A 13,991-nucleotide genomic window follows, 5' to 3' on the forward strand; every position below is an offset into this window, starting at 1 on the left:
CCACCAGCCGCCTCCATTCGATTGGAGATTTCTGGAGTGTCTAGCCCTGTGTACAGACAGAGGTGGTGCTTGGAAAAATATCTTTGTAATGAGAATAAGGACGAGGCACCAAAAGGAGACAGAAAAGGCGAAGGATGGGGGGTCGACCACATCGTTGTTTCACTTAATCAAGGAAAATTAAATTGTATGACGGTCTAATGGTCGCCGTTTTGTTATTTTTTTTACACGATTGCATTATACTCGCAGACACGCTCCTCTGTCTCCCGCTCGGTTAGAGTATTAATTTGTTTGTTTAAATGTATTTATTTATTTGGATTCATCCACTGTGCATCTTTATTTAATCTTGTGTGCATTGAACTTTTTGATCTCGAATTGTTTTGAGTTGTGGATAGTGGAAAATACATTATTCATAAACAAATAAATAAACGAATGAACAAACAAAAAATACTGCAGCTTGAATTTTTTTAATATCTTTTTTTTTCTTTTTAATTGGGTAGTTTTAGTGAATTATTTCTGTCGTATCGGAGTTCTACATTCAGCTGATTGTTTGACAGTACAACAGGAATCCCATACCCATTTTACAGGGCTGGACACAAAGGGATGTCTAGATCCAGGCCTGGAGGCTCATTTGTTTATTTATTTATTGATCTGTTTGTTTATTAGACATTATTTTTTTTTTCCTTGTTCTAGTACAATCAATAATGATATATAGATGATATGTTGAATCGGGTATTAGTATAGAAGGAACACTAAAGTGGGCAGTACCATGGTTCTGCATGAAAGGACATGAAGGCCCCCACCCCGCCCCACTCCACCCCCACACTGAAGTGCAAAACATCACTTAGCAATGCATTGTCACCTGAGTATTTACAATAAACTAAAGGAAAATATGACCCTGGTGCTGAAATACCAAATGCAAATCAGTTCAACATCTCTTCTTGTTATAAGCTGTGAAACTATAAGCAGGTTTTTACACTCCTCCCGAAGTTCAGGTTCACACCCACTCAACGAACTGAGGGAACTGGGTTAATTGGCAAGAACCGAGTATGAGCCCTTTCTGCCTTAGTGTAATAGGGCTATTTATAAACATTACAGCCAAATTCATTTGAAGAGCCTTTTACGGAAGTATCCGATCTCCGGTTGCCCAAAGGTGCTCACCCTTCAACTCTGGCACACCTCGTCTAGTAATGAATCTGTATGTCCATTGTAAAGTAACCTCCAATGAAACAAAACATGCTAGATGCTCATTTAGAAAATTGCTCAGAAGAGCGTTTACTGAGTTAGTGCAGAGCTAGGCATTTCTGGATTTCTTGGCATTTCTCTTAGAGGTCCATGTCAGCCGATCACAGACATGGCTCGCAGCAATGCCATAATGGTGGCTATCAAAAGTCGGAAATCAGAGATAACGGATAACGGTCACCCCAGTGAGAACTCCGCTGGGCAGCTGTGACACACGTGCCTGTGTGCTTTCTCACCACCCTCTGGTGCCTCTGCTGGAAGTGCCGTTGCATCTCCCACCTGCAAGGCAGTGAAAAACTGTGCATCAGTGAATGCTGGACCCCCCTCTGAGAGACCTCTCTCAGCTAGGCCTGAAACTAAGGATCTGGACTGTGGAACTGCACAGATTAGTCATTTCAAGGTACTATGTAGGAGGATGTTGGAATAAGGAGATGGAAAGGAAGAAGCTGACATCGATGAGTGTATACCAAAGCCTTGATCATAAAATGTCTTAAACCCAGCATTTCAGGATCAATCCTGTTTACTGTTATGACTTGTGTTTTGGACTAGACTGACCATGGTTAACCCCTTTCTTCCATACTCAAAAGCCTGTTGATGCCATTCCCATAACTGGAATATCAATGCCCAAATAGAAAAAAAAAAAAAAGTATTTATGCAGACATCTTTACCAGGTAAAACTTTCACCTAACCTACAACTTGCACTTGGTCATGTTGACAGCTTAGCTGTCAGTCACAGTGACCCTCAAAAGAGTCCTGATCAGTCAAGCCCATGAGAGGCCCTTTACTGCAGAAAATGTGATAGTTTATGTAGCCTAATGTGATATAGCCTAATCAGAAACCGAGACTAAAGATGGGCTGGATCTAGACTGTGAATCAGCAATGCCACGCTCTGGCTCATTATCGACACCTGGCTTTCGTGATGCAACACATATCATTCTGGATAATTTATGTATTAATGTATGTGTGTATGACTGACCTATCTGAGACACCAAACAGTGACAAAAAGCATGGCAAAGGAAACAAGAACTCAACAGCATTCAGATGAGCAGAGATAAGAAGGCTGATGCTTTTCCAGGCAGTTGGAGGTCATGGATGTGATGTAATGTTGCCATCCATGCATTAACTCATTTCTTCTTGGCTAGCTGTGCTTTGGCTTGCTTCGTCTTGTGTTGAGCTGTTTCCTCCATCTGTAGGCTGTGGGTCAACTGTCTGAAAGATATACTGAAGCGGTACAGTAAACAAGCCGAATGTAGCACCAGCTTTGCTTGTTGGCTGAGGGACTGAAGCTCTGAAAGCAAAAAAATACTTGAAGATGCAAAAGCAAAGAAAGAAAGAAAAAGATGACTATTTAAGGCTTTAGATGAATGATCAACATACTTTAGATAAGCAGTCAGTATACATTCAAGGTGTGTTCAAATTTTGGAATCTTGAAGTAACTTCTGGTGTGCTAACCCAAACTGAGCAAACTGTGCATTGCAGTTCGAGTTTCCGAAAGGATCCTGCAAGTGCTTACAGGGTGCTATAGGGTGATGTAGGGTGCTATTACTTCCAGGAACAAGGGTAGCTACTCCTAAAAAAAGGACTTGGCTCAGAACACCTAGAGCTCCGGTGGGTTAGCCAGTGGTTTAATGAACCCATCCTTACCCACAAGAAAGTACGTTTCCTCTAATCCTTTGCCCTGTCATGATAGGAACAGGTGACATGACAGGAGTGCTAATAGTTACCACATTGCATGTAGAACTATAAGCTTGTGTATGGGAAAATACATGAATACCAAAGCAAAATTTATTTAAAGCTATCAGTTATAAAACAGACTTATGTCTATGAAACTGTGCTTCTCAACCATATTAACCAGGTACAGTGTCTGAAGCTAATTCTAAGCACAGCAATCAGCAAAAACAGGCCCTACACTTTAAATTGTATATTGTAAAAAGAGGCAGCAACATGGATGACCAGCTCTTAGACAGATGGAGTGTGCAAATCTCAAGTCAGTACTGCCTAAATTCCATCAACATGTGAACTTTGCAACGAGAGGAGCAAAGGCTCTGGATGTTGTTTACGCAAACATCTCCAGTGCGTACCGGGTGGAGCCCCGCCCCCACCTCGGATACTCTGAGTGCATGTCGGTAATGTTGATCCCTGCATATAGACCGATCGTCAGACGCTCGAAACTGCTTCTGAAGCAGGTAAGAACCTGGCCAGCAGGAGCCATCTCTGTTCTTCAGGTCTGTTTTGAGCAGACGACTTGGATCACATTCAAGGAGGCTGCTACTGACACTGTTAACCTGGAGGAGTATACAGCATCAGTGACTGGCTACATCAGCAAGTGCATTGATGATGTTACTGTCTCCAAGACCATCATCACATGTCCCAACCAGAAGCTATGGATGACTGCTGAGGTGCGCGTGCTACTGAGGACCCGTGACTCATCCTTCAGAGCAGGTGACAGAGAGGATCTCAGAAAGGTGAGAGCCAAACTGTCATGTGCGATCAGGAAGCAAAGCTTGCTCACGCACAGAGGATCCATGGACACTTCAAAAACACTGGTGACACACGGCAAATGTGGGCGGGCATTCAGGCCATTACTGACTACAGGAAAACATCACCTTCTGTGACAGTGATGCCACCCTCCCTGATGCACTGAATTATTTCTATGCACAGTTTGAAGCACAGAACAACATTGCAGCGGAAAAGTCCATCCCTCTCCAAAATGACCAGGTGCTGTGACTGCGGCTGATGTGAGGCGTACTCTGCATGGAGTTAACCCACGGAAAGCTGCCGGACCAGACAACATCCTGGGTCATGTGCTCAGAGAATGTGTTGAGCAGCTTGCAGATGTCCTGACAGACATCTTCAATATTTCTCTGAGCTGCACCATTGTCCCAACATGCTTCAAGACTACCACCACCGTCCCCGTGCCTAGGAAGCCCACGGTGTTGTGTCTCAATGACTACCGTCCCGTCGCACTCACATCCATCATCATGAAGTGCTTCGAGAGACTCGTCATGAGAAACATCAAGACCCAGCTTCCCCCTTCTCTGGACCCCCTGCAGTTCATGTACCGCTCCAATCGCTCTACAGATGATGCAATCGCCACCACACTCCATCTGGCACTCACACATCTGGATGAAAAAGGCACCTATGTAAGAATGCTGTTCATAGACTTCAGTTCAGCATTCAACACCATTGTTCCTCAGCATCTGATTGGAAAGTTGAGCTTACTGGGTTTGAACACCTCCCTCTGCAACTGGATCCTGGATTTCTTGACTGGTAGACCTCGGTCAGTCCAGATCGGGAGCAGCACTTCCAACACCACCACATTGAGTACTGGTGCTCCCCAGGGCAGCATATTCAGCTCTCTGCTGTTCACACTGCTGACTCATGACTGTGCAGCAATGCACAGTTTGAATCACATCATCAAGTTTGCTGATGACACGACCGTGGTGGGTCTCATCAACAAGGACAACGAGTCAGCATACAGAGAGGAGGTGCGAGAACTGGTGAGCTGGTGTAAGGCCAACAACCTGTATCTGAATGTTGACAAGACAAAACAAATGGTTGTTGACTTCAGGAGAACAAGGTGAGATCACTCCCCACTTGCCATCAACAGCTCCTCAGTGGAGATCATCATGAACATCAAGTTCCTTGGTGTTCACTTAGCGGAGAACCTCACCTGGACCTTGAACACCAGTTCCATCACCAAGAGAGCCCAGCAACATCTTTTCTTCCTTTGGACGCTGAGGAAAGCCCATCTCCCATCACCCATTCTCACTACCTTCTATAGAGGTACTATAGAGAGCATCCTGAGCACCTGCATCACTACCTGGTTTGGGAATTGCACCACCTTTGACCACAAGACCCTCCAGAGAATAGTGAGAACAGCTGAGAAGATCATTGGGGTCTCTCTTCTCTCCATCACGGACATCTATACAACAGGCTGCATCCGAAAAGCCACCAATATTGTGAAAGAACCCACACACCCCTCACACGAACTGTTCACCCATTTGCCATCTGGAAGAAGGTACCGCAACATCCGATCCCTCACCTCCAGACTGTGCAACAGCTTCTTCTCAGAAGCCATTAGACTCCTGAACTCTGGCTAACTTCAATCCCAATTCAGATTCCAAAAATGGACACTTTTATACACACACACATACACACATGCTTATACACAGTCACACACACAGTCACACACACACACACACACACACACACACACACACACACACACACACACACACACACACACACACACACACACACACACATACATACATACATACAGATCCATACACACACTCACACATTGTTTTGCATCGGACTAGTGCTAAAGTCGAACATCACACAAAAAATATGCACTCCTGTTACAGTCTTGCACATTATCCTACTTGCTGCTAGAGTACTGTACTAAATCAGCACTGTACTCTGAACTGTTCTCGCTGCTACCGGTAATTGCTATGTTCAGTATAGCATGTTACTATGCACAACTCACTTTACATATTCCCAGGACTGTGTACTGGACTAAATAATTGCACTGTCTATTCATTTTGTATTTTTGTATTGGTCCTGTATTTATTGTTTGACATTTTTGCACTGTATTGGATTGTTTGCACTTGTGTAGCGTGTTGTCTCTTGCACTGTTGTTTTGTGTTGCACCATTGTCCTGGAAAAACATTGTCTGGTTTTTGCTATGTACTTGTATATAGCTGAAATGACAATAAAGCCTCTTTGAACTTTGAACTTGAACTTTGACATTAAAGCCCTTTGAACCTTTTTATGTCTTCACGTTTAGTACTGTTCTTCCAGTAGCTGTGTCTTGTAACCTTCCTTCAGCTCAGGAAGGATCTGCTGCTCACATGGACACGGTATGCTGTAGACAGCCACATGCTCTTTAACTGCAATGTTTCTACATACTATATATTTTTAACATATTATATTCTTAGGTATGGGTAAATGTTTAGGTTCAGGTTTTTTCTCAGGGCAGCACAGCACTGCACCATTTTTATATAAGCATCCTTGTAATTTAGAATGATAGTTTTCTATTAAATAAGTTTATCTTTCACACCACACATTCACAAAGTATGTGAAACCCATTAAGATTCCTTAATGTTTATACATGTCTTAGTCACAGGAAACTGACACAAAAAACAAGAGTTGTTTACTGTAAAATACATGTTTTGTTACCTCAGAGATAATACTTGTCTGATTTCTCTATCATTGCCTCTAGTCACCACTGCAAACAATGAAAAGTTGTTCATTGTCTAAAATAAGAATCTACAAAAACAAAACAGATGAGAGTAAATCCAATCTTTCACGGTGTTACATCTGCTGTATCTGCAGACCTTGATAACATTCTGTGCTAATTTCAGTTCGACCTCGTTGCCTCATCTCTGCTCTTGGGTAACAGTGCATCAGAAATGGGTGGTGGAGAAGCCACACCTTTTTCACTTCTTCATTGTTGTATTGCTTGCTTGTAGAGAGACTTATGCGTACCTGTAGACTCTATTTTTGTAGACTCAATGTTTATGGTCTCACTGAACAGAAAGTACCGGGGCATTGTGAGACCCTCCACTCCAGCCGCATATGGACCTAAAAAACAATAGCCACTTGCTAAAAGGACTTTTCTGTTTCAGAATATAGCAAATATTCCAGACACCCAGTCTGTGTCATTTTTTGACCTGATGTCGTAACTTTCCTCAAGTCTGAACATTTTCTACCTCAGTTCTCTGCTTCGGTTGTTTGTCTGGACCATTTAAATCGAGGCAGGCTTTGTTGATATTCAGATACACATAGCATGTCTGGGAGGTGGGGCAAAGACAGGGCGGAGCCTACTGACCCTTCTGCGGATGTGCACATGCACGTCAGCCATTTTAAAGGTGCCAGCAGCAATGAGGATGTCCAGTGCCATGCTGGCTGTCTCTGTAACAACAGAGATGTGGTGGTCACTGTTGGGAACAGGTGCCACAATGTATGCAGCTTCAATGTTCTCCAAAGGAACACCAAGGACAAGTGAATAAGAGTACATTAATCCTATCTTTTTTCCCCATTAACTAGGTATGCAATAAATTTTACTTACCTTATTATTTCATACTCAGAGATGAAATAATAAGATGGAAAGATGGTTGTTTTTATCATTTTGGAATAATTTTTGTTTGCATTTTGTTTGCAATTGTTTTTCCAATTTTTCATCATTTTATATATGTTGCACAGGCCTAATTTGAACATTGTACTATTGTTATTTCTTCATTCATGTTTACACAATCAGGAGGTTTCATTTCACCTTATAGACATCGTAGTTTCTGATAATCACATCAAAGAGGGTGTATAGGTCACTAAGCAGGTCCACCACTTCAATGGGCTCATTATTGGCAGCAATGGCACTGAAGCCCACCATGTCACTGAAGTACAGCGTCACACTGTCAAAGTACTCTGGATCCAGTGTGCTGCCAACTTTGAGGACTTCAGCCACAGATCTGAAACGGAAGATACACATACAGTGAACATCTTTAATCTCTAATCTATAACAACTCTGGGCACCCACTGTTCTGGGCAGCAGATCTGTGCAGGACTGGAGCTAAGAACTCCTTACTTGGAAGAACAGAAATGTTCTTTTTTGATGGAAATGATGCATGAAGATGCATAAATTATTTCATGTCTGATTAATAAAGGGATGGTGAGAAGGGAATACATCTGTTTGGTGTGTGTGGGCATTTGTGTGTGTGTGTGGATTGTGCATCGGCGTGCTTTCGTCGTGAGAGCACGCGGTGAGAACGGGAGCATGCGGCACTCATGGAGGCAACATCTGCGTGACAGTTTCTCTGTCTTCTTCTTTTCCATCTCTAGCTCAGGTCGGGGGTGGGAGCGGGCTGGCTTCTTAATGTTCTGTATTATTTTTATAGACAAGATTACAGTTGATATCTGAACGGATTATGAAACTCTCATATCCAGCACAAGTTGCCCCTGGCAACAAGCTCAAATGAAGAGACAGAACTGAGCTTCACCGGGTTCAGGGTTCACCTTCCAAGAACTACCCTTGACATCTTATGTCATTGAATGTGGCAATATATACCAAGGACTTCAGAGAGCCAACTGTTACTTCACACAAAAATAGTAGTAGAAGTGTAATAGCATCAGTTATCGTTATACAAATCATTTCATACTAATTTCTGCCTAATAGTTTTTCATTCATTGTTCAGAATGTTACTGTTTGTGGGTAAGCGTTTCTGCATGCTGGGTTAAAGATTCACCCTCAGCAGGTGTCTGGAGCATAAAGAATTGAGATCCTCTCAGCACCACCTCCTGCATGGTGAGGGAGAAACTGTAGACATCACTGCAGGGTGAGCAGCACGCAGGAGCAATATAGAAGGCCACAGCAGATCTACACACACACACACACACACACAGAGGAAGATATGACACTATATATTTTAGATAAGTAGCATGTGCTTGGTATGACCTCAGAATTTTTTTTTACATTTATTTCGTGATTTCATGAGCCTATTTACTGGCCTTGGTCTGTTACATAAAAAGCAAGTATACTTGCTAGACTAAGGCCAGCAAATACTTCATGCCATACAAATCCAAATTAAGGTAAAACAATAATCAGATTTTTGCACTAGGAACAGACCGTGGTCATCTCTGCAGATTTGGCTTTGATAGCTTTTAAAAATCTGGTTATCTAAAGTACGTTTTGGCATTTCTTGGTGTTTCCCACAGGCTGGCCAACCTGGGTAACAGGCTCTGCTTTATTATCACTAGTATTTTGCTTTAAACCATTAGCCAATTCAGTTATATACAGTAAGTGTGCAATTCGCATAGACACAGCCATGATTTCATCCACAACTTTACCATGTTTACCCCTTACTGGATACCTTAATAAGGTCTAACCACAAGAAAGACTTAAACATCCAGTCCAGTTTGATGTCCCTGTTGCAAAGCAAGTCCTTCACATTGCCACGAAAGCAGAACTCTGTCACTATGGAAAAGACATTGCAGTTGAGGAAGGACCCCAGATTGATATTCTCATGTTGGGTGCCTTTCATGTGTTTGGGCAACAGTCAGTGTCAGCAGAATCCACAGACACAATTGGCCCATAAGATGTTGCACTGACCTAATGCTATTGGCCCATAATCTGTTGCAATGACCTAATGCAATTGCTGCTGCAAGTTGCAAGGGCATGAAGGCATATCTAAAAGGCAACCACACTTTTCACCCAATAAGCACCAGCACATCTACACACGCTTCACACAGGAGCCTGAAATGGAATTTCAAGAGGAGGTGGGGTGATTGATTAGTATCTTCTCAGCCAATCATTTTCCTCAAGATTTTTACTAATGCTGAGTGCAGTGTTACACCATATAAATAGCACATCAGAATTTTATGTTATTATTATTTAAAACACTGTAAAAAATTAGATTTGAGAACTCTGAGGGTGAAGCTAGTTATGACACATTTTATGCTATGCTATAATTAAAATAGTCTGACAAGCTATATCTACAACTTTTGTAATATTAATCATAATGATAATTGTCAGGTGCATTATTTCCTGAAGCACTGATGCAGAGGGGTAAATTTATTCTGCTTTCTGTTCATGACATGCTCCTGTCCATCTCTGTTATACTGCCTTCAAAGCTGAACTTCTGAACCAGATGAATTAAGAGTGATGATTGCAGACAGTTCTGGGTTAATATGTGATTATGATAATCACAAGGCTTTCAGGCTTTTACTTAGAGGTCCATTGTTAATTTTATTTTTTAAAAATTGGACCTCTAACCATCTTCAGAAGACAATTACTAATCCAATGAAAAAATGCAAGAACATCCAAAAGTGTTCTAAAAGACTATTGTGTCTAATCTGAGAAAGAGCAGAAGAATTAGGGAAAATCTTAATTGCTTTGCAGTCTTTCACCTGGAAACAAATTCATTTTATGTTTCTTTTCCTGTTTGCTTGCTTTTTTAGCTAATTGTTCTTGTTGTTTATCAATGTGTTTGTCTATATTTCTGGTTTGTTCCACAGTGCTCGCATAAAGTGATAAAAAGGTAACCAACAGATGAATATAGACTGTAGCCAAATCCTAAATGTAATTGAATTTCCATTGTTGTTCATTTTTAAAATTCAATCACAAGAAAAAATGTTATCAGAATGTATTGATTTTTCATTTTTTAATTTTTTTATTTATTTTAACCAGAGGTGTGTTTGCCTTAGTACTGATGTCTTTAGTATAGAACTGACCTTGTGACTGAGGAAGGAGTTAATGAAAGTCACATCCTCCAGAGTGAGGAGGATCTTGATGGGACCTCTGACCAATCGAGTGTTGTGATGTCTGCATAATGAGTCAAGAGAAATAGAAAAACTCTCTGTTTTTGACATGCAAACATAAGTATATTACAATATTTTAAACAGGTCACTGCCATTGAATGAAAAAGATTAGCAAACATGTATTTGGAGCTGGTTGGTAATATAGCAGTGAACATATCTTCTACTATATCAAACACTGATTGTGAGTGAAGTTAGAAGCAAGGCTAACATGAACACCACAAGCAATAGAAAAGGATTCACCCCTGGTCTCAGAAGAAACACTTAATTAAACAACAGGCTCACTCCAGAACCGTTGGTGTGAACCTTCTGATTGAAACATTGGAATTCCTTGTTTCCAACATTGTTGGCAATGTTTGCCCCTGACAGTTGGGTTCCTTTATTTTCTGCAGAGCATTAGCCATGAAAATTATGGAAGTGTAGATGGTTCCAAAGAGAGGAACCAGCTACATGGAGGTAGAAACGGAGTTTACTGTGCTATGCAAAGACATTCTAATATTCTAGTACTCTAAATCTGAATGTAAAGCCCACTGCAAAAATTTAGAGATATGGCATGTGGATGAGAACTTCTTCAGATTAAGGTATGTAATGTCTTTTTATGAACAAATGAGCTTCCTATAATAATGCTCAAGGATCCAGTATATTTAATTAATTAGATAAAGGTCAGTACTGCCCGATACACTTTTTCTCCTGAGGTGTGATGCAGGGAGCTCTTTGGACAGGCCTTGTAGAAGGAATTCTCATGTGAGTCCATGGTGATTGTTACTACAGCATCGTAGGCCAGCATTACCTTACTGTTGTTGCACAGTACTGGATGAGTCACCTGCTTGTAAGGTAAGTTGAAGAGCAGCGTATCATAGGGCAAATAGACCAGGTTCCCATCAGTGAAGTTCATGTCCAGGGTCTTCTCTAACACCAGCTCGTGTGTTATTCCACAAATCAGGGCAGAGTGCATGCAGAGAATAACACTGGAGGATTAACAATTAAAGAGCAAACAGATAAGGTTCAAGATACTGTAAGCTTGCTAAATGTCTCATGATCAGGTGTGTAGTTGAGCTTCTTTTCAGTGGTTTGAATAACATCTTTTCTAAGCCCTGTGTGCATAAATATTTGCTCTGGTACCCAGCCGAAATGACCGCATTTGTGAATTCAAATGTCAATAACACAACTTAAGAGACATAATCATGTTGGTAAATTGCAATGCATACTGATGGTTTCTTAGTACTACAGCTAAAGATTATTATTTTTACATGGTGGTTGGTCTGCTTTTTTGTCGGATTCTCTTACTACGAAGCTCCTCCACCCTCCAGTGGACAGCACCACCCTGACTGCCAAACCATAGCTTCCCAAGGCATTATCTACCTTGTTGTATCCATCCATTTGTCTTCTGCAGAAGCTATGATGGCTATATTTGCTCAGTCAAAGTAGCGTGCCAGAGTCCACAGCACCCAAACGGGAGACAGCACTGTGCAGACGAAAGCTGGGTGCCTCCACAATCGCTCAACCTTATCGTTCCCAAAGGAGCAAGATAACAGCACCTTGTTCCAGTCCTTGGCAATCAAAGAAGCAGCCTCACATTAGACCAGGGTTCACCAGCTGTAAGAAAGCTGAAGCCTGGGTATAGTAATCCATGAAGGCTCAGTGATGCCTGGCAGTCTCCTTCCACGATGACATAGTCAAAGATGGCATTGGGAGCCAGTACTAAATTATTCCTGTTCATCCTCTCCATAGCTGCAACCCCAGGCACTGCCTTGGCGAATATGAGGTCACAAGGCCCCCAACATACCAACCCTGAAGACAACAGCTTTAACCATGTGAGGGATGCTGAGACTGGCTAAGACAAACAGGGGAACTAAGCTCCATACTAGGGACTGGAAGTTTTGGAGAAGCTGCAGCATCACAAACTCCCATACCCCAGGGCAAGATGGCTGATCTGCTACCCTGCAAAGTGTGTTTTTCCCTTAACCCTTAGGCCATGTAAACCAGAGTGAATGTAAATCACTGTGTGTGCGTTTAACAAAGCTTGTCTTCAGTTTGTGTGATGAAATATCTGGTAATCCCATCAAGCCAAAAAGGAAAGTGATATAGAGTTTTCCCTTTTTTTAGTTTCATAAAATCAATGCTATTGTGCAGCATTTTAAGAACTTTAATCTTTTAATTTCATTATCTTAATTTCATAAATCTGCTGCCAATGCAGCAGCTCAGATCCATGATTCATCTCCTCTAGATTTCAGTTTATCTGATTTAGATGATCACATACTTCCACACATCATAGGCAAATGTATATTGTCGACAAATGCACCTTCTGTTGTAGTGCTTACATAGTAATTTGAATAAGTTGGTTTATTATATGATGACTGTTTTCTTAGAATTGTACTTTGTGTAATTACTTATATGATAAAATATGCATGTAGAATTAAGAACAAGTATTACTTTTACAGTATGAGTGGTATACAAATTAACATATATTAACTTGTATGCCACTCCATATGGAGAAAGAGAAGTGCTCATTCACTAATAACTGAATGTCAATTGTATGTGGATGAGTAAAAATGAACATGTAAGGATTTGACATTGCTGCGAATGTATATCTCATTTACAATAGTTTATTTGTAGAATTCTTCTTTGGTGTTGGTAGAGTCTCTTAGTTACAATTATATGGTTTCTCCTTGAACCATATACAACTTTTAGACTATCCAACCCTATGTCCTGTTTGCTATGATCTTGCTAGAGTGTTCTATTTATATTATTCCATAAATATTTTATGTTGGTCAGATGCACTTACCATGTCAAATGAGGTAAAGGAAGAACTGTATAGTGCTTCTATATTCAAGTTAAATTCTACATATTTCACTTTCCCTCCATGAAAGATCTTCCAAAACACAAAACACATGTCTGTATAACCCTAAGCTTTTAAATGTAAATGAACAAAAAAATGTTTAAAAAACACTAGCTTCAAAATAAAAAAGCAGTGTATTAAAGTGCTTTCGTGGGTTGTCATGCATGTAATCCCTTCAGTCAAGTTTTATCAGTTGTATGGCAGCAATGCAGATTTAGTCTGAGTGACCTTATATTAATTCCCCCCCTTTATTCTTGTAAGATTCTCCCATAATCCCTATGACCACGGTCTTTATGTTAGTTGTTAGAGCATGTTACTTTGGCAGTGAATAGCTATACTGTGTTGCTTGATGTCATATCTAACACGTTAACAAGAGCTAAGAACTGGATCTATTTTATTATCATTATTGTTATATTCAGTTCATTATAACGCCTAATTTTCTGTGTTACATGCATTTTGTCAAAGACAACCAATAGTCACATATGGATATAATACTTTGAATACTTTTTAAATACTTGAGTACTAGTATATGTGCAAATCTACAGCATGTTCTGGAAACAGTCATTATACACAGCATTGTTACGCTGTTTGACAAAAT

The 13,991-nt window shown here is 40.9% G+C and overlaps 1 pseudogene; it reads right to left on the reverse strand.

Moving 5' to 3' along the window:
• Positions 1 to 7,018: 7,018 nt before the first annotated feature.
• LOC113582329 lies at positions 7,019 to 12,452 on the reverse strand (annotated as a pseudogene).
• Positions 12,453 to 13,991: the final 1,539 nt, after the last annotated feature.

This window comes from Electrophorus electricus, chromosome 6 (assembly GCF_013358815.1).
Source record: "Electrophorus electricus isolate fEleEle1 chromosome 6, fEleEle1.pri, whole genome shotgun sequence".
Taxonomy (NCBI): domain Eukaryota; kingdom Metazoa; phylum Chordata; class Actinopteri; order Gymnotiformes; family Gymnotidae; genus Electrophorus; species Electrophorus electricus.